Source organism: Vanacampus margaritifer, chromosome 18 (genome assembly GCF_051991255.1).
Source record: "Vanacampus margaritifer isolate UIUO_Vmar chromosome 18, RoL_Vmar_1.0, whole genome shotgun sequence".
NCBI classification, from domain to species: Eukaryota; Metazoa; Chordata; class Actinopteri; order Syngnathiformes; family Syngnathidae; genus Vanacampus; species Vanacampus margaritifer.
Genome location: NC_135449.1, coordinates 14,504,492 through 14,526,921, shown reverse-complemented (window position 1 = coordinate 14,526,921; position 22,430 = coordinate 14,504,492). Strand labels below are relative to the sequence as shown.

The 22,430-nt window shown below is 40.2% G+C and overlaps 1 pseudogene; it reads left to right on the top strand.

Moving 5' to 3' along the window:
- The window catches only part of LOC144038807 (E3 ubiquitin-protein ligase TRIM39-like), a 107,495-nt pseudogene extending 87,938 nt beyond the window's left edge, over window positions 1–19,557 (top strand).
- Window positions 19,558–22,430: the final 2,873 nt, after the last annotated feature.

Sequence of the window (22,430 nt, the reverse complement as noted above, 5' to 3'; positions counted from 1 at the left end):
GTTATCTTGTTTTCGTCTCAATTCCCTTTCCAGTGTCTTGCTTGAGAAAGTTCAATCTGACATACTGAGATTCTGTTTTGAGAAAGTGCACACTGAGAACATGTTTTGGCTAAAATATGAAGAAAGTGCAAGCTGCCATATTGAGATTCTGTTTTGCTCCCACATGAAAGATCAACATAGCATATTGTGAGAATCAATCTGTTTTTCGTATTCGATGGGAGGAGAAGAGGCGTTTTTCTTTCAAACTCTGATTGTAATAAAGGGCTGTCTCTCGGGGGGGGGGGGGGGGGGCGCACTCTTGGATGGCACTCTTTACGTGATATTCAACTGTGTGACCGGAGATCTCTGTAATAAATCATCCTTGCAAGGAGCCTTTTCACAAAGAAGTCTCATCTTCAATTTTTTGGACACGCAAAAGATTACAAATTATTGTTTACGCCATCAAATGGTGACCACCCGACGAACGACGTGTTACGGACTGTGGCGTTCACGGACGGATAGAATTCCAGGCCACATTAATTACGGTAAGTGGACATTTTATCCACGTTTAAGGAATTTTGTCTGTTTGGAAGCGCTGCAGCTGGTATTTGTCTTGTAAAATTACATTGGAGATGAGATCTGTGTGAACAGGGTGTGGTAAAATTTGAAGTCGTTTTGTTGGACGCGAAGTCCCTGATTTCGGATTTTACTACGGTGTTTGAACTGTACATGTACGTGGTGACAGGAGCATTGTTTACGGAAATGCCGTCACGTTGGTTGTTGCGCTGAAAATGAGAAAACAGGCATACACAGCGGATTTGCGCCGCTGTTGAAATGTTGATAGATTCTTGAATAAATTTGATATTAAGGGGTAGAGATTGACGCAACGGATTTACACCGTTGTTAAGAAGTCTAAGATTCTTGAATACACTTGTTCAGCTGCAAGACGACAGATTTACGCATGCGCAGATGAGGATATATTACCAGAGTTTGGTACGTAACGTTACGATGGATTTTGCACAATTGAATCAAATAATTGTGTCAAACAGGCTGAAGTAGGCGTTTTATTAAATTACGGAAAACACATGGCAGTCTTGTTCTGAAGGAATCTTAGAGAGTGTAAGTCCTTGCATTTCTGAGGCAATTGTTAACTAGCTGCAGAGTTGGAAACAACATTTCGCTGCGAAGGAGCCGAGAGACTAATTCGTGATTGACTTAAAGCAGTATTTATTATTTTAAGAGGACAGAGATCATGATATTTTTTTTATATCGCGAAAACGATATTTTATGTTTGTCTGAAGTACAATTGTCTGACGTCATTTATTATTATTTTTACGGGGGCGCGATGAGCTATTTTGTCGACTAATTGTATTGTATTATAAGTGAGACGTCACTACATTTATAACTATTTATATAACTTAAATATAACAATAACTAGACAGGTTAATGTTTAATATAAGTCACGGGGGCGCTTTTGTCCGCGACACCGAATGGTTTGACCTGATAGTACTTCCGCTAGACGACTTGAGAAGCTTCCGGGGTTTGTAATCGGCCGTTGATCGTTAAACAATGACGTGAAATGTATTTAATATTGAACGACTGGACTTAGATTTATTGTGGAAAAGGTTAGTTCTCTCCGATAAGATCTGTGGTTTGCTTGATGTCTTTGATGGCGGCAGTTTAAACTGTATGTGTACGTAAACGGCGATCGCTGGTTACAAAAGTGTTAGAGATATATGTATTTTTTTTTATAAAAACCCGGACGTAACTGTAAGAAAAGTGTATTAAATGATGATTAATGCTGAAATGTTGACTTTGGGTGGTTCTGTAAAGATCGCTCGGATGGCTTTGATGATATCTAAGTAAATACCGTTCTATTTTTTCTCGCTTTGTAAATAAAAGCAGCTGTAGAAGACGAATTTACGTAATAAAATAAATAAAACCGTTTAGTAAAGGCTGAACGGGATAAATTGATTGGGACGGTAATATTACTAATAAAAATCTCCAACGCAACTCTGTTTTACAGGCCGCGGGCGTCAGTGCCTACGTTAAATAATTAGACGACATTACATAAATTGTTGCCGTAACTGATTCTTTAAGGCCCTCAATCACATCTCCTAAAGACTGATGTTGAAATACTTGATTATCTGGCTTCACAGCGCACTTGTGTGATAACTAAATTATGTTTATACAAATCGAACGAATAACAGCACATCACATTGACTAGTACAGTGAATCACTGAAGACACTTCCATGTGTACCTCACGTTCATTAGACATACACAACTGTAAGACTGAATGTATTGCTGTGAGATTGGAATATAAATTGATTAGGCGAATCACTTTGAGGATTATAGTTGCTATGACTCTAGCTGACCACTAGATGTCACTCTTTTTCCAAATTAAATAGCCGAAAGCCTCAAAACCTTTGAAGGGGATGGTTTTTTGGGTTGTTTTTACATGAAATATTTTTTGTTATAGCTAATTGTTTTTCCCTCATAATTTTTCTCGTACGCGAGAACATTATTTAACCTTGAGTTTCTTTCTAGAATCTGGTTGTATGACCCTGACAATGGAAAAAGTGGATTGCGTAATATTGAAGTAGAAGGAAAGAGTAGGTTTTAATGAAAAAGGGTGAAGTTTGTAGATAGCAGGAGTTAAAATGGAGGAGAACAGATAAGATAGGATGTATATGAATGGCGTTTGCAGAAGGGGAAAGAGTAGGTTTTAATGGAAAAAGGGTGCATATTTTGAAAGTGGAGGAGACTTCCTCCCTTTGTCGGGGACAATTTAAAAAAAAAAAGAAGCCTTTTCCTATGCTTGCAAATAGAAAAATATTTTTTAATTTTTTCCTGTATCTATGATGACTTATTCGTAGGTGTAAAAATGATTTAACCTTTGTTTTCTCTCTTGAGTCCCATTTCAGAATTTGAAGTCGGCCATTTTGCATGCGAGTCCCTGAGACTGGGCAGAACTTTCCATGAGGGAGCCATCTGGGAGTTGTCACATTTTTAACATAATTTGAGGTGATATGTAATTAAAAATAATCTCTGACTTGATGTTTGACCAAAAGCTGACAAGGGGGCTGCGGCCTTCATTGACCGTGCTCTTGTGGAATATTCAATGAAAACTGGACACTTGCCAACTGACTCTGTATTATATTTGTAAATTTTTAGAGCAAAGCTGTCCTACCTCATCTTAAATATTATTTACGAAGGTATGCAAAACATATCAAATTAAATACTGTAAATCATAACAATACTGAATTATAATTAGCAATTATTTAATTGCAAACTTTTAGATTTTTTATTTATTTATTTATTTATTTTTATTTATTTATTTATTTATTTATTTATTTATTTTTTTTATTAAAAATAATTAAAAAATAAAGGAGGATTTTGTTCTTCCGGCTTTCTACTGATATGTCATCACCTAATAATGTTGGGGCAGATTTTATTATGTTTCAATTAGTGCCGTTCATTGATCGAGATCGCTGTTTCAACTGTGGCCGTTCTGGACACTGGGCCAGTACTTGCAGACATCGCTCGCGGGCAGAGGCACATGACAACAAAGAGGAGCACCTTGTTGTTCCGCCCTCCACTGATATTTCATCACCTAATGTTGTGAGAGATTGTGTTATGTTTCGGTCACTTCCTTTTGTTGATCGAAATCAATGCTTCAAATGTGGTCGAGCTGGCCACTGGGCAAATGAATGCAGACAGGACACGTGGCATCTGGAGCAGAGGCCGCAGACAGCAAAGAGGACGCGGCTTCTATCAACAACATGGTCGCGGCTTCTATCAACAACATGGTTGCGGCTTCTATCAACAACATGGTCGCGGCTTCTATCAACAACATGGTCGCGGCTACTACCACTACCAGAGGGGGCGTGGCTTACGTACGCGGGCATCATCACAACAATATCTGCCCTTTCCCCCTAATCAGCACTACCTGGCGCCACCTGCTGGACAGCAGCAGTTCCTGCCGCCGCCTGATGAACAGCAGCGGTTCCTGGCGCCACCTGGTGGACAGTTTCCGCAATGACTGGACCCTGAACTCACATGTAAAGGTCTCCAAGAACCAATCATTGACATTACGGACTCCCGCTTCAATTCCCAGATGGACATACTTATCACTGCACGAGTAACTCTGTCTTCACCCAGTTTCCAATGGTACCTACATGTGCCACTGCAGACGTCTACTGGGCAAAGATTGACACTGATTCCTCCGGCTGGAGGGATGCTGAGAATTTCTGGACAAAATGGACTCTTTGGGTTCGTAACCTTCACTCATACAATATGGTATCTGACTGCATGCATTTCACTTTATTTTATGACAGATGTGGTGGTGAGGTATACAGTGGAGCATTCTTTACACAGAAGCAACTGATTGGCAACACTTTATACACACAGATTTATTATATTCTAAAACTCTTGATCTATTTGATTTAATCTGATTTGTTTGTCTCCATGTCTGTTTTAGAACTATCAGCTTTTGGACCGACATCAACAAGGGGGACCAGCAAGCTTGATGGTGACATGTTAAAACTACAAAAATAAACTAAACTGCGGCACTGTGGTCTATTGACCCAACTGATGTGGGCCCGTCTAAAGTGGCTCTAATAACTTTTTAAAATTAATACCCCACTCCGTTTGGGTGCCGCAATATTAATGATAAATAAAGGGCGACTTCATATCTTAATAATAATTGATGGTTAGCTGAAAACGGGGGTTCTTTGTAAATTTATGGGCTTAAGCTACAATATTTCTATTTAATAGTAGAAAAGAAAATACTGGTAAATTTTGTGTGGTTTCGGAAATTGAAAACAGCTTATGTGAATAAGGATAGGATAAAATTTATTTTAATCTTAATTATTATATTTTCCGTTATTTGAGGCTTGTTGAATTTGGTCTTCTAATATTTTGCCCATTTCTCTTTTGAAATTTAAACAACTGAGTTGGGACTCATTGGCGAATTTGCTGGTTAAATTTTAAAATTTTTCCCCCTTTTTAAAGCAACAATTTGTTTACTGCTGCAGTTTTTTTATATACTGGTCTGAAAAATGATCTGAGTCGATCTTTTATCAGATGGGGTCTGTCTGTGTGTATCGTCACGAAGGAAGATATGCACACAAACAGTCCATGTTGAATTAAATAAATATAGAACTATAAGTTAGTCTCAATGTGATAATTATATAGTCCGTGAGAATGAATGAATTCACAGGAGGACAATTGATGATTGGTGATCGGACTTTGACCATGGAGGAGAGTAAGTTTTGGCAAAGACGACACTCATGGCGGAAATAAGGTGAATATGTTCTATTTCCGAAACAATTGAAGGATCTCTCCCCGGGGTGCTCACGGTTCTGGCCGGATGTGAGCAGCTCTGAGGGTCAGATGTTATTTTTATGGGTTTTACTTGCTGGTGATAGTTGCATTTATTTTATGGCTGGAAGCACGTTCATACCATATCTATAACAGTAAATATCATGGTAAAACATTTGATTAATCATTATATACCATAATATGGGTTTCCTAGGAAAATTTGATCAGACAATGGAACCCATTATAAGCTGTAGACAAAAATTGGCCTCGTCAGATTTGAATTGGCTATAAGATTCTCATTGTTGCATTAATGAATGTGCTTAGGTCATTAAACTCAGCCAAAGGCTGGATTCTGATTGAATGTCACAACAAACAGAATTTTTCCCCAGGACGGACCTACAGAACTTCACTAACATTTACTAACTCCAAACTAACAAAAACTACCAAGATGCTCTTTCAAAAAGAAGGAATTGTGAATATGTATGTTTATAAGTGACTAAATGAAAATGTTCTGCACCCAGATGGGGTGACGGAGAGGTCAATCTGGTCCAGTTCACTGGGAACACATCGTTCCACATCTTGCCTATCAGACCCGCCGGGTCCGCCTCCTGCTCAACCCCCACCAACGGGAACGACCTGACGAGTCAACTGCAAAACCAGGCCTGCTTCCAGTGTCCACCTGACGAGCTGAGGACATCACTCAATGAAGATTGAGTCTCGCTGAGGACATCACTCGATGGAGATTGAGTCTCGTGTCCTTTTCCGGGCATCATTCCACAAAGATTGAGTCACACCTTGGGAAGATAAATCCCGGTGATCAATCCTTGCATCTCTGGCAGTTGACGTGTGTAAGAATTATTTTGGAGGATTATTATACATTTGCCGTGTTGAAGTGAATTGCCTCTTGGGAAAACACATTGCAGTGAGAACATAAATACATTGAAGTGTAAGTCAACGTAATCATGTGGTAGTTTTTGTTTAGGATTGTTATGTATTGCAAAGGAGTGTTATTGTATTGGGTGAAGTTGCAAGAGGACGACTCAGCTGCAGAGTGAGGACAACTGATAAGAAGACGAGACGCACGTCAACGCCAGGGCCCCTGGACTTGCATGCCGCACTTAGAGAGTGTGAAGTGAGATAGGAGTTGTTTTTCTCTTTCTGTCATGTAATCAGATGCCCCGATTAATATATATATGGGGGCTATTTGAATGATGAACCAAGAGACTCTGTACCGATCAAACTAAGGCTGCAGTTTTCTCTTCCTCATGAGCAATAAATTTGGAACCAGATGCTTCCTCTCTCTTTATTTGATAAATGTCTACATCTGAACGTGACATTTAAATTGGTCCTTCGTAGCCGGATTGCAACATACCGGAGGTGCCCGGAGGCAGAGCCGACGACCAAGAAAAGACCGTGGCCACGGCAGCTGTCCCTTTTTAGGGGACTGGACCTCGGCCCTGTTTCTGGGGACTAAAGGTTGAAGCAAGCCAGGAAGAGAGAAGGCAACACTGGTAGGACACTTATATTTTCATTGGCGGATTTTTGGTAAATAAGTGTCCGTTTAAAGTTAAGGGCGACGGTGTCCTGTACGTACTTAAAAATAATAATAAAAAAAAAAAAAATTAAAAAATAAATAAAAATAAAAAAAAATAAAAATAAAAATAAAAAAAAATAAAAAATACTGAGGGGAAGAGGGAAAAGACAGAGGAGTCTATAAAACTGAGGGAGGGGAAAAGACAGAGGAGTCTATAAAACTGAGGGAGGGGAAAAGACAGAGGAGTCTATAAAACTGAGGGTGAATCAAAACCGTAAGAATACTAGTCAATGTTGCGTAAAGAGACAGAGAGTGTCTATAAAAGAGGGCAAAGGTGTCCTACGCGCGTTTAAGAGGGGGTGTGAGTGGAGGTTCGCTACCTCATTATTGTTTGTTCGGGGACTTAAAGTCAGTTTAATCTATTTAAGAAAATCACTGACTTCAACATGGGGAAAACAAATAGCAAAATAGCCAACAAGAAAGACCCGAAACAACAGTTAACATGTAAGGACTGGAAGTTTGTAGAAAACCAATGTCCTTCTAAAACAAAACATTTAAATTTGTGGATAACGAAATATGAATTTGCCGGCCAGCTTAATACACAAAAAATATTTAATTTGCAAGATAAAATAAAAACCACACGAAAAAATAATAAGAAGAAAATGAGCAAAGACGGATACGAGGATACAGAATTTTGGATGGTAATGGCACAAAAAAGGAGGGAAGATAAAAATAATGATAAAATCGAGAAAGAGTCCAAAAATAAAAAATGGGAAAAAGAGAAAGAGATGGGGGAAAACACAGTCATGTTTCAAAGAAAAGAAGATGATGAGACAGGGCCAGTGGGATTTAAAAAAGAGGAAAAATGGGAAGATAGGGAACAAACCCCCGAAAAATCTCTACAATCGACCTTGTATCCGCCGCTCCCAAGTTCTCCCTTGCCACCCTCACCCCCGCCCACGGGGGCCGTGGGTAATACCATGCAGACAAGAAAGAAGGGGGACTTGAGAGTTACTTTTTCTAAAACAATGGGGAAGCTTTTCTCCCCTGAGGAAGTGAAGCTTCCCTCATCGGAGGAGGAATTACAAGATTCTTTTCCGATGATAGAGGTGGCAAATCCTAATGTAGATGGCGATTCGCCTACAATTTTGGTACATCGAACATGGACTCAGGAGGATGTTAAGAAAGCAGTAGATGGCATTACATCCCACAAAGTCGATGTTAATGAATTTGTGCAACAAATGGAAGACCTCAGAAGGTCTTACCACCTGAACGGGGTAGAGGTCCAGCAGGTGTGGATGACAGCCCTAAAAAATGATTGGCATAGCGTTAGAGGAGATTGGGAACCAAAGGATTGCCACGTTGTATTGGCTCATGATAGCCGAGAACTTACACACCAGGTCCACAGATTAATGGACCGAACAAGAGAAAAATTTAAAGTAAGAGCAAATTATACAGCCATCGGGAGAGTAACCCAAAAAGAGGGGGAACCATTCGATGATTATAGAGTGCGAATGACTGCGTGCTTTAAAGCTAATAGCGGCATTCCTGAAAATCACGATGAAGGAAGTCTTTTTGAGGAGCAGTTAAAAAATGCTCTCCATGCCAACACGCATCACACTATTCATCAGTGGGTTGAAAAACATTGGGTGGATAAAGCAACGGGAACGTTAGAACAATACATTAGTCAAGCACTGCATGCTGAAAGAGTACTGCAGGCCAAAAAGAAAAAGACAGACACATTTATTATTGAGAACGAGGAGAATGAATTCTACTTTCAAAACCGAGGAAAAGGTTTTTACCAAAACAGGGGCCGAGGAAGGGGTAGACCTCAATTTAAAATAGGACCCGCCGGCAAGGGGCGCGGCTACGCCACAGGCCCAAAAGAAGTCACCTGTTGGTGTTGTGGGGAGACAGGGCATTTGTCGTGGCACTGTCCCCACAATAGGAATGATGCATGACTAGAAAGAACAGCTTCCCAACAGGATGACAAACAAAAAGCCATCGAAGAAAATGTGACATTAAATTTACAAGAGATCTTGGTATTCGATATTTCAAAACCAGAGGTGCAACTCATGGTAAATGGAAAGCCAATGACCTTTCTTTGCGACACAGGGGCATGTAAAACTGCTTGTAATGAGCCTATTCCAGGTGTCGTCATGTCAACAAATAAGATATGGATTAGGACAGCTCAGGGGGATCTCTCTGCAGTTTCTGAAACTAACCCTGTGTGGATAAGAGACCCCCTGGGGGAATCGTGCAAATTGCCAATATTGGTGGTACCAGATTGTCCCGTTAATTTGCTGGGGAGAGATGGGCTGTGTAGATTGGGATTAGCGTTAATATCAACACCCGAGGGACACATGGTGGTAAAAAGACGAAGTGAAATAATTGAATCAGATTTGTATGTGATGCAAGGATTTGGGGAACCGCTTTTTTACTACTCATTGGATATGACAAATAAACCGCCACTGTGTACAGGAAAGGCATTGCTCGAACAAGCCGACTATTTTGTAACAGAAGAACAAAATAGGATGAATGAGAACTCCCTTCATGTAACTATGTGGTACAAAAAGACCCCATGTCCGGATCCCGAATATGAATTTAAATTGGAAAAATGTACTCCCGAGACAATCGTGATTGATTATTTGTAGACTGATAATTTGGGAACCGCAGCGGCAGGCGTCAGACTTCCACTTAAACTGGAAGATCTACATAAGGAAATGACGCCTCCACACGTGTCATTATTCAAACCTTTTGACTTAAAATGGAATCAATTGGGAGGATTCGTAAAATTGGGCCAAATCGTGAATGATTGGGAATCTGACGGGGAAAAGTCAGGCACCGAATATAGTGAGAGGGCAAAAATGACGAGAAAGGCATTGTTCTGGAAAGTACAGGTCAATGCTGGACGTCACCTCCAACAAAAATGACACGATATTGATTCCTTCCTCTTAACAGAGGAAGAGGAAGAATTTTTAAAAAGGGTTCCAAATTGTTTATGGTCAGAAGGGCCTTCCGATGTAGGACTCATTAAAGGAGCACAACCTGTGCAAATTAGACCAAAAACAGAATATCGTCCATGCATAAGGCAGTATCCGTTAAAACCAGACGCATTAGAAGGGATACAACCAGTTATTGAGTCGTTAATAAAAGCAGGGGTAATAGTTCAATGCCCGGATTCTCCCTGCAACACACCAATTTTTCCAGTAAAAAAGTCTCCACCTTCTGTCGGTTGGAGAATGGTCCAGGATCTTCAAGCAGTAAATGCCGCTGTAATACAACGAGCACCCTGCGTTCCTGACCCACATACACTGCTAAATTCATTAAGACCGGATGCAACAGTTTTTACAGTAGTAGATGTTAGCAATGCATTTTTCTCTGTTCCTGTCGACCAGGATAGCCAATATTGGTTCGCATTTACGTTCAAAGGCAAAAAACTGACGTTTACGAGATTGCCACAGGGCTTTTGCGAGAGTCCCACTATTTACTCACAAGTAATGATGGCGAGCATGTCTACATTTGAACCACCATGTGGGAGCCAAATTCTACTCTATGTAGACGATATCTTATTGGCATCACCCGATTTGGGAGCTTGCAAAACAGATACTATTGCTCTGTTATGTCATTTGGCCAAGGAAGGTCATAAAGTAAGCAAGAACAAGCTACAGTTGTGTAAAAACCAAGTGAAATACTTAGGACATAATCTGAGTAAAGGTGGTCGAACAATCTTACAAGATAGAAAACTGACCGTCTTGCAGGCTCCGAAACCATTAACGAAAAAGCAGATGATGTCATTTTTGGGGCTCACGAATTATTGTAGGACATGGATTCCAAATTATGCAGAAATTGTTGCTCCTCTTTCAAAAGTGATGTATGAAGAGGACTTAAAAATGTCTTCACCTTTGCACTGGTCACAAGAAGCTGAACAGGCTTTTTGTGAGATAAAGCAAGCCTTGGTGTCAAGTGCGGCCTTGGCTTTACCAGATTATTCTAAACCTTTTGTTCAAATGGTAGACTGTAAAAATGAATATATGACGTCTTTGCTGGCACAGAAATATGGCGAAAAGCTAAGACCTGTGGCATATTACTCTTCAAAGCTGGATAGTGTGGCATGTGCACTTCCTCATTGTGTGAGAGCCGTTGTGGCAGCTTCAATGGCAGTGGAAAGCAGCTCATTAGTAGTGCTTTTCCACCCATTGACTCTAAAAGTTCCACATGCAGTTTCTGCGTTGCTGTTGCAAACCAACATGATATTTTTGTCCCCGGCCCGACATCTATCTTGTATGGCCATTCTACTATCGCAGCCACATCTTACATTGGAAAGGTGTACAGTTCTGAACCCGGCCACATTAATGCCACTTCCTGAGGATGGTGACCGTCATGATTGTCAGGAACTGGCTGAACAAACGACTAAATGCAGACCAGATTTAAAAGACCAACCCTTACCCAACGGAGCCGTTCTCTTTGTGGACGGCTCATCCAAGAAAAATGAGTTTGGTAAAACGCAATCGGGATATGCAGTAGTTTCGCTGGACACGGTGCTAAAATCGGAGCCACTTCCTTCGCACTATTCAGCCCAGGCTGCTGAGCTGGTGGCCCTGACAGAAGCATGTAAACTATTGACTGGAAAAATAGTCACAATTTACACCGATAGTCAGTACGCATTCTCGACGTGTCATGTGTTTGCGCAATATTGGAGAAATAGAGGAATGATAACATCAACGGGGAAACCAGTGACACATGCGGATCTCCTGTTAAATCTATTAAACGCTGTGCAGTTGCCAACTGGGATTGCGATATGCAAATGTGCAGCACACACTACAGGCACGGACGAAATTACTTTGGGAAATGCATTTGCGGATAAAACAGCAAAAGAGGCGGCTGTAAAACCCCTCTTGGGAGTGGCTGAATGCACGCCACCAGACGGTGTTCTGTGTAAAAAGATTCTTATTGACATGCAACAACAGAGTCCGGTGCGAGAACAGGAACAATGGGAAAAGCAGGGGGCGACTTTAATTGATGGTGTTTATGTCAGCTCAGAAAAGAAACCCATTCTTCCAAAAAATCTTTATAAGTGGGCCGCTATATTGACACATGGTGTGACCCATGTGTCAACAGGGGGGATGGTGGGACAGATACACAAAATATATACGACATATGGCTTTAATTTATACTCAAAAAATTTTTGTAGAGCTTGTATGATCTGTGCTCGACATAATCCCCAGGGAAATGTGCGCCCAAAACGGGGACAGTTTCCGCAGGCAACATACCCTTTTCAACGGATCCATATGGATTTCATTGAATTGAGCAAAAGTGAAGGAAAACAATATTGCCTTGTTATCATAGATGCATATTCAAAATGGGTAGAAATCTTCCCATCCAAAAAACCAGACGCATTAACAGTGGCAAAGGCACTATGTAAAGACATAATACCAAGATATGGCATACCAGAAACCATTTACAGTGACAATGGAACACATTTTGTAAATCAAATCATAAATAAAATAGGGCAGATGTTTCACATAGCCCTAAAACGCCATTGTTCATACCATCCCCAAAGTGCAGGCTTAGTAGAAAGGATGAATGGAACTGTAAAAAACAGACTAAAAAAATGTATGGAAGAAACTAAAAGACCCTGGACCCAGTGCGTGGATCTTGTAAAATTATACATTAACATTACAAGTACCTCAGGTCTAACACCTTATGAGGTCCTTTTTGGCAGACCATATAAGTTACCAGTTTTTTCCACATACTGGGAAGTGGACAACGAAGCCAGTTTGGCCGATTATATGCGAAAAACATTAGAGAAAAGAGATGAATTGAAATTACCAGAAGGCGATTGTGCTTCTCTCCAACAGGAAGAACTGGTAGCTCCAGGAGACTGGGTACTGATCCGAAGCCTCAAAAAGAAGCACTGGAATTCTCCAAAGTGGGAAGGCCCTCATCAAGTGCTGCTGACCACGCCGACGGCCATAAAGATTGAAGCAAGGAGCACTTGGATACATCTTACGCATTGTAAAAAGGTCATCTCAACCGACAAACCCAACAGGGAGGGTGAGCGAAAGTCTGATTCAAAGGTGGGAGCAGATATATAGAATCTGAAAATACCTGCGGTCAGTGAAGTTTTCCAAGACGCCTAACCTAATTAGGGGTTCTCGGTCGACATGGCTATTGCGTGGATAAGATTTGCGGTACTATGTTGTGTGGTCTTTGTGACCGTGAAGGCTATCCATTCACCAAATTACGCACCGACAAACAATAATAGAGGAGGGTCAACGAAGGAAATAAGATTACCCGATAAAAAGAATTTCACGTCATGTACAAGAAGTGATAGCTCTGCAAATCCGGTAACAATGCTTTGCCTACCAGCAAACAATGTCACGACTGCCATTATACCATGGTCCCAAATTACGTTAAGTGAGGCAACCGTTTTAAAAGTGGGACGCCATGTGTACAGCGCGCAGAGTTATGGACGACAATACACATGGTATTTAACCGCGAGAACCAGGGGATGGGACGGATTGGTGGCAGAAACAGGGGATGACTGGTCTGATTGGACTACGAATAGGTGTGCAAAAATACTACGACCACAAATATCTTTAAAACATGTGGCAGTGGGTCTCCAGCTAACCGTCAAAGCCACAAATTGGGGATGCGATAATAATCCATGTGAGGAACTAGATCTGAGTCCACATGCTCAGGGGGTAGACCCTTATCACACCATAGTCGTTTGCGTATCCTCTACTTTAACAGACCCCGTGGAAGCTGTCCACACGCCTTCACAAAAAAGCAAAACCCTAGAGACCGAGCCATCCCGAATATTGATAAAGTTAAAAGAAAAGCTTTCTGTCGATGATAAATTTTTAGCCATAACAGGCGTCACTCAACTAGGAAATAATTGGCTACTGTTAATGGAAACGGCTGCAAAGGCAGCAAATTACAGCTGCGTTTCATGTATGGGACCAAGACCATTGTTAAGAGTAATCCCAACAAGTATTCCACCAGCATGTTTGATGGAAGTAATGACAAAAGTGTCGCCTAATGCAGCCTGTGCTAGTTGGAATGATGTATATCCTGTAACCAAGGCAACAAAAGATAAACCAATTTTTTCTGTTGAAGTTGCAATGGCTAACTTTTCATGCACAAATCTTACAGGAACAAAAAATAAAGTGGGAAGCCTCGCTCCAACATGGTGTAAAACGACTGTGCTCCAAACAGGACCATTGCTGCCACGAAGTGACGTGTGGTGGTGGTGCGGAGGCACCAAATTGTTTGATTCTTTGAATGATGCAACTGGTGTGTGTGCATTGGTGTCTCTGCTGTTACCGGTGCTTATTTTTCCATCCACACTGGGGGATATTCAGAGAGCAGTTTCAGCTCATGATCCCCTCCACCATCTCTCAAGAAAGCGACGTGCTTTCTGGTGGGACGGTGGACCAACCTATTTGGATGCAATTGGAGTTCCTCGCGGCGTTCCGGATGAGTATAAGTTGGCAAATCAAATTGCAGCGGGGTGGGAATCTATTTTCATATGGATAACACCTAATAAAAATGTAGACCGAATCAACTACATCCATTACAATGTACAAAAATTGGGGAATTATACTGAAGAAGGATTTATAGCTGTCAGAGAACAATTGGCTGCAACATCACTCATGGCGTTCCAGAACCGCATTGCGGTCGACATGCTACTGGCAGAGAAAGGTGGCGTTTGCGCTATGTTTGGGGACCAGTGTTGTACATTTATACCAAACAACACATCTCCGGATGGGTCCCTCACGAGAGCCATTGAAGGCCTGCGCACCCTGAATCGAAAGATGAAAGAACACTCAGGTGTGTCCACCTCAGCATGGGATGAGTGGTGGGAAAAAACGTTTGGTAAATATAAAAGTTTGGTATTTTCTGTCATGATTTCTATGACTCTGTTCACCTTCAATTCTTGTGCTGTGTGGATGTTGTTGTATTCCCTGCATTCGCGCATTACTCGTCCGACTTATCTCAACCGTCATCGCTCCCACAAATTCTAAAATACAAGAGATGTACCCTTTGCTTATTTCTGAAAATAATGGTGATGGAGGGGACACTAATGACCAAACAGATGATGAGATAATTTCTCCTGCCGTCCTATTTTACACACCTTAAAACTTAATATATATATATATAAGGGGACATGATGGAATGTTTAAGTTTGTCATCCAGTAAATGATTCAACTGAATAAAGCCTTTATGGAAGTTCTTTTGATGACAAATTTTTTGGAGGCAAATGTAGAATAAACAGGAGGGAAATGTAAGAATTATTTTGGAGGATTATTATACATTTGCCGTGTTGAAGTGAATTGCCTCTTGGGAAAACACATTGCAGTGAGAACATAAATACATTGAAGTGTAAGTCAACGTAATCATGTGGTAGTTTTTGTTTAGGATTGTTATGTATTGCAAAGGAGTGTTATTGTATTGGGTGAAGTTGCAAGAGGACGACTCAGCTGCAGAGTGAGGACAACTGATAAGAAGACGAGACGCACGTCAACGCCAGGGCCCCTGGACTTGCATGCCGCACTTAGAGAGTGTGAAGTGAGATAGGAGTTGTTTTTCTCTTTCTGTCATGTAATCAGATGCCCCGATTAATATATATATGGGGGCTATTTGAATGATGAACCAAGAGACTCTGTACCGATCAAACTAAGGCTGCAGTTTTCTCTTCCTCATGAGCAATAAATTTGGAACCAGATGCTTCCTCTCTCTTTATTTGATAAATGTCTACATCTGGTTCTAAAAGGAAGCTGAAGGACCCATCCATCCATCCATTTTCTTGACCGCTTTTCCTCACAAGGGTCGTGGGGGTACTGGAGCCTATCCCAGCTGGCTTCAGGCAGTAGGCGGGGTACACCCTGAACTGGTTGCCAGCCAATTGCAGAGCTGAAGGACCCTCTTAAAAAAAACAAAAAACAAACGCAAGAACAAAAACGGAACTGAAAAACGTCCTTCTCATTCAACAAAGAACTTCATCACTCAAAGCGACAACACATCTTCAATTGCGGTTACATTATGACACTCTTTTTCATATTGACTGTCATGCCAATCTGGTATTTCTGGGACCCCCTCGCCACAACTTTTGAACATAACCACAACACATCGTCTTCATATATGATATGCTTATTTCACTGAAAAATATTTTTATGAATCACATTGTTCTTGACATATGACTGACCTCCTCTCCTACTAAAAGAATGTTTTCATTTGCTCTTATTTTAATGTTGTACCAGCCATTTGCGACGATGAAGATCCCGCTGGAATCTTTTGGTAAAAATGTTTAAATGTTTAGTTTTTGGGCTTTTTCAAGCCCAACAGAGGGAATGTTAACATTATTAACATTTTTACTTCTTTATTTTATATTTTAACCATGTTGAATTTAGTTATAGATGTGTAGAGCAGGTGAAATAATGTTAAACTCAATACAACTCAACCTTAACCTATCTGTTATCTTGTTTTTGTCTCAATTCCCTTTCCAGTGTCTTGCTTGAGAAAGTTCAATCTGACATACTGAGATTCTGTTTTGAGAAAGTGCACACTGAGAACATGTTTTGGCTAAAATATGAAGAAAGTGCAAGCTGGCATATTGAGATTCTGTTTTGTTCCCACATGAAAGATCAACATAGCATATTGTGAGAATCAATCTGTTTTTCGTATTCGATGGGAGGAGAAGAGGTGTTTTTCTTTCAAACTCTGATTGTAATAAAGGGCTGTCTCTCAGGGGGGGAGGGACGCACTCTTGGATGGCCCTCTTTACGTGATATTCAACTGTGTGACCGGAGATCTCTGTAACAAATCATCCTTGCAAGGAGCCTTTTCACAAAGAAGTCTCATCTTCAATTTTTTGGACACGCAAAAGATTACAAATTATTGTTTACGCTATCAGTAGCAACAGATGCTGATACCAAACTGCCATGTGTGACATTGCTCATAGAGAAAAGATGGCCTGAGTACAAGTCTGTCTGTGCAAGGACTGTCCACAAATTATATATATTAGGGTGACATATGTGCCGCAAATCACCATATTATTCTGATTGCTGTACTAAAAACACAGTCGCCATTTAGAAGTATTTTGAGAAGAGGCATACTCGGTCATCGGGAGGCGTTGAGAGACCCAGATGTGTATGTCTGAGTGGAATATGTTAATCTGATGAAGAGAGTTTAAGTAAAGCCTCATTCTCAGGAAGACTATTGACTACACCTTCTTCCAGGACTTCCCCAAGCTGAGGCTCTACATAATTGCTTCACTAGTTGAATATAGTTACTTAAAACAGCCAATGGGTGGCAAGATGCATGCACAGCATTGCACACAGACTGACAAGGGCACGGGAATGACCTGTTCAGAGGACAGTCACCTCTTTATGACATCATCAGGGTTGGTTGTTTTATGTTACACTGTTGAGTTAGCTTAGAGTTGAGTTAAACAGTCAATGCAGGCCAAGGTTGTTGTTATTTTTTTGCCAGGTATTTGAGACTCTGTAGACCTTGCACGCTGCATTTTACTAGACTTATCCTACTCTACGTGTGCATGAGCAATTGTATTTGTATTGAAGTTGTAAAATGAATTGTGGAATTGAATGGTTTGGATACCGCCATTAAATTATTGATTTACGACCGCGAAACGCCCTTGGTACTGCACAGCTAAAATACCCCAAGTGGCATTGACGTCAGTGTACTGGCATCTTCGAAAGTCCACCTGAGATAAGATGTACAATTGACATGGGTATTTTAATTATCTGATGGCTCTGATGTCATAATGTGTTGCATCATTCAAAGCTCTTAATCCTTTAAAATAGAGTTTAGTAAGATGACATGACCACAGCAGCTAATTTTAGAGCCCTTTTGCTTGTTAAAAATTTGTCACGACGGCAGACTTCTAGAACCAGCAGAAACGTCTGTCAGTATCGTTTTTATCAATGACGCTGTTAACTCGTACGTCCCTGCTCCCAACTCATAAATATAATTTCTCCAGTGAAACGTAATTTTGGGGAAACGCGTTCATGTTGGTACACAACATTATATGATAGCCATTTAAGGTATAATACCAATTTTAATGACGCGGTGTTTGATAACTCAAGAAAAATGGCGTTTTTTTCTCTGCCTGAAAAGTTGTAATTTTGACAGATCGCGCCCGACAGCGACAATATGCTTTTTTGTTTGAAGCACTTATAGATTTGGAGTAACGATTCAAAGTCTCAGTCAATCAGAGACATCATGAGATCTTTCTCTCGTGACTGAGGCAGACACACTGCGGCTCTCCTGAGAGTGAACATTGGAAGCTTGGAGACGGAGTCTTTAAAGGACCATGGCTAGAAGAATTGGGGACTATCTCCACTGTCCGTCTTGTATGGACATCTTTAAAGATCCTGTCATGCTGCCGTGTAGTCACAGCTTCTGTCGTGAGTGTGTGCAGCAGTGCTGGGAGCAGAAAGCGGATCAGTCGTGTCCACTCTGTACAAAAAAGTGTGAATCGAAGGATGTACCTTCAAATTTGGCACTGCGGAATGTGTGTGAGGCCTTTTCCCAAGCCTCGGAGGAATCGGAGGACACCTGCAGCTTGCACAAGGACAAACTGAACCTCTTCTGTTTAGACCATCAGGAGCTTGTCTGCCTTATCTGCAGAGATGCAAAAAACCACAATGGCCACAAGTTCTGTCCGCTTGATGAAGTCGTGATAGATCACCAAGAGAAACTCCAGGAATTCCTGCAGGACGCAAAGAAAAGACTGAAAGACTACAATGAGATAAGAGACAACTGCAATAAACAAGCGACATACATCAAGATGCAGGGGGAGCAGGTGGAAAGCAAAATTAAGAAGGATTTCGAGGAGCTACGTCACTTCCTGCAGTTTGAGGAAGACGCCAGGTTGACCACTGTGAGGGAGGAACAGCAGTGGAAGAGTCGGATGATGAAGGAGAAGATTGAGGAGCTCGACACAGAAATGGCCACTCTCTCAGATGTGATCAGAAGCACAGAGGAGCAGCTGAGGTCTGACCCTGTTCCTTTCATGAAGAACTTTGAAGATACGATGACCAGAATCCAAGAGCTGCCCGACAAGCCCGAGCTGCTCCCAGGAGCTTTGTTGGACGAAGTCAAGCATGTTGGCAACCTCAAGTTCAGCGTGTGGGAACGAATGAAGGAGATGGTCTCCTACAGTCCCGTCATTCTGGACCCAAACACGGCCGCTCCAGTACTCATTCTGTCTGAACATTTGACCAGCGTGTGTTTAAGAGAAGGGCAACACCGTCCAAAGAATCCAGAGAGGTTTCAGTTGTGGAACCGTGTGCTGGGTTCTGCTTTGGTCTCGGGAACTCACATGTGGGATGTTGAGGTGGGAGACAACACAGCCTGGGCACTGGGGGTGGCATTAGGGGACCCTTGTTTGCCACATGACATGAAAACATGGAGCATTGCATTTTGTGATGATAAATACAGAAAGTTTGCTGAGCCATATGGATCCTGGAATCCGCCAGTGAAACTACAGAGGATCCAAATTTGTGTGGACACTAGTGAAAGATCATTCTCATTCTCTGACTTTTTTACAAACACTGAATTGTGCAAAGTAAAACTCTCCAATTGCCCACATTTGTCTGACACCATGAAAATGTTTCCTTTATTTTGGACAAGGGATGAAATTCCTTTGCAAATAATTCCACTTGCATGTCGTGTTACGACTCAAAGTCAGTGATGATTTTGGAGATGTTTTGCTCCCATGTTTGAAATCAGATACGTTGTTTTTTATGGGATATTTTTTCTCCCAAAGAGACATGGATTGATATTTTCAATAATAAAAAAATAAAATTAAATAAATAAGATTATTTAGAATGTGTATGAAAGAAATCAATCTGAGCAAACAGTCCTGTTTTGGTTTGCCAAATTCAAGAAATAAATAATGAAATGTGCCTGGAAGTATTCAGTTATTTTTGCTGTTTATTCAGTTATTTCAATACTTATGTCAGTATTCCTTTATTAAAGTATTAAAAAAAATCAATATTTATTTTAATATATTAGTGTTTGTTTCAATTGGCTTATTTAAATAATTTATAAAACATTTGTCCATATTTATTTCAATGTGCATTTATTGCAATAAATTAATGTTTCACTGTTTACGTACTCATGTTAATATCTATTCAATTATTTCAATTTCTATTTTATATTTAAATATATGAGAATTTATGTAAATACTTACATGTTTTTTGCTTGTTTAAATGTTTATTCTGTTATTTTCACATTTGTTTAAATATTTTATTTCAAAATGTATTCAATAATTTTGATGTTTTTAATAATATTAAACTTTTTATATTTCTCTGTTTATTAAATATTAAATAATTCAGATATTTCAAGATTTATTAATTTATTATTTCAATATCTACAGTATTTGCTTCGATATTTATTGTTAATTTAATAATTTCAATAGTTGCTTATGTGAATATTTATTTGAATAATCATTTAATTATTTATTTGATTTTTATTCAGTTTTTCAATGTGTATTTCAATCTATTATCCATTACATTGACATTCGAGGATGGTTGTAAATTGGAATTATCCTACTCGCAGACAGTCGCAGTTCTGACCTCAAAGCGTTCAAGGCAAGTGTAAACAACAAAGATGGACTGTTATTCTGGTTAACGCAGTCATTTCAAATCACGTTGTATTACGTGAACCTATTTCAAATAGCTAAATTTAAGTAACAATACATAAATACCTGTTTCAACACTTGTAATTTCTGTTTTGCCACTCACGGTCTGTCTCTCCATGGGGCTTGCTATCGTCAAGTGACGTTAGATTGAAGCGGGTCAGTTAAGTTGGCGTCCGTTGCTTTCTGACTTTGCAAGAGTTCAAAGGGGCACAACAACACTACTGTATAGTACTGTAGTGTATTTAAAAGTCACTCCATATGCCCTGCGTGCATTTTGGGGAGGGGAAATTCGCTTTGGGAGGACCGTTTTTCCTCCCACTTAAAAGAGCATAAAGTGAAAATTAGTGGTGATATTCTACAACTCAGGCAGACGGTTCACTTGTAATGCGTTGAAGTGGCGTGTCAACTTTCATAGACGCTGTCTCATGAAATTGATGACTTAGAGAAGTGATCAAAGTATTACTTTATTTACATCATTACATTAGCCAAGTTTACATACAAGGCATTTCTGCATTTCACAACTTTTAATTATACTCATCTCGACTTGCTGTCACTCTGCTCTGGTGTGAGCTGCTTGGCTACTCACGTGTTTCACCCTGGTCAGTTTCGCCCTGGCTTTCATGCATGAATGCATTCATTTGAATTGAAAATAGAAAGAGACTCATTAAAGAAAGAGATCCCTGAATGGAAAATTATCTCTAGATTAGAAACATTTGCCGCGGTATCTAGACTGATGACGACCTTTGCTTCTGCTACAAGGTAGGGTGCCGTTGTTATGACGTGCGTCAATCTGTTCACTTTCATTCACATTATAGTGTATTTCGATTTATTTTTGGTTGCTATGTCCGTTTATATAAATCATTTTTGAAGTGACGTTAGAGGCAAGGTTAGAGGCCAGTTTCCTAGAAGCGATGCTTAGCTTAAGTCGGCTAAAACATGTTAGCTAAAGATGCACTTGTGTTAATAATTGCTTATTTTCATACACTTCTATTACAATTTTTACTTTTGTGCTGCAGGGAAATGAAAATAGAGACCTCAAGGAAGCTATTTGTTGTAGATATCTCAAAATTGACAGTTTCAAATATAATGTCTGACATGCAGACCCTTTTGCCGGAGCGGGTCACATATACTGTATATACACACATCGCTGGCATCGGGACAAAACCTTGTAAGTCACAATTTGGCAAATGTAATATATATTTTTTTAATTTATGTTTGCTACTTTGCTTAGTCCACATTTGTGGGAGTCATTTTGACCATTTATTGGCCAGTGTTGAAAATGTGTTGTTCTCTTTGATGATGCCATGTTAATAGTTGACAAAATGTTATATTAATGAGTCTTGACGACCTGGTGTTCCTTGAACATGTTTTTTTTTTTTTATTAGCAAACGTACCTCAGGGCATTCATGGCATAATCACAACACCAACACAATTTACGACCTTTTTACGTCTTATCTACGAAAGCCTGTAAGGTTCACAAACCTATTACATTACATCCCCCCCTTTTTTATGGATGACATTTTACCCCACCAAAAAAAAATCTTAAATGCAATTCCTGCAAACTACTAATACAAATAATTCACACTGTAAACAACATGAAAATCAACAACATGGTAATCATAACATCTGAATTACCAAAAGAAAACACACTTGTTTTTCAAGCATCTACTCATCTCTATATTTAGCAGGTAAGTTCACAAGTCTACCAGATCTGGTGTGATAAGGCGTATCTGATTGTCCAGTAAGCGTACCATGCTTCTCTGTATCAGTTGTGTGCTCTGGTGAACTTATGTGAGTAGTGTAACTACCAATGTATTCCTCTGAATGCGTGTTTGACCTGATCTCAAAGTCACTGGTAGTATGAAAGGTTTCCTATTCAGTTTTCCTTAGATGTTTCCCATTTCGTCGGGCTGGTCCCATAT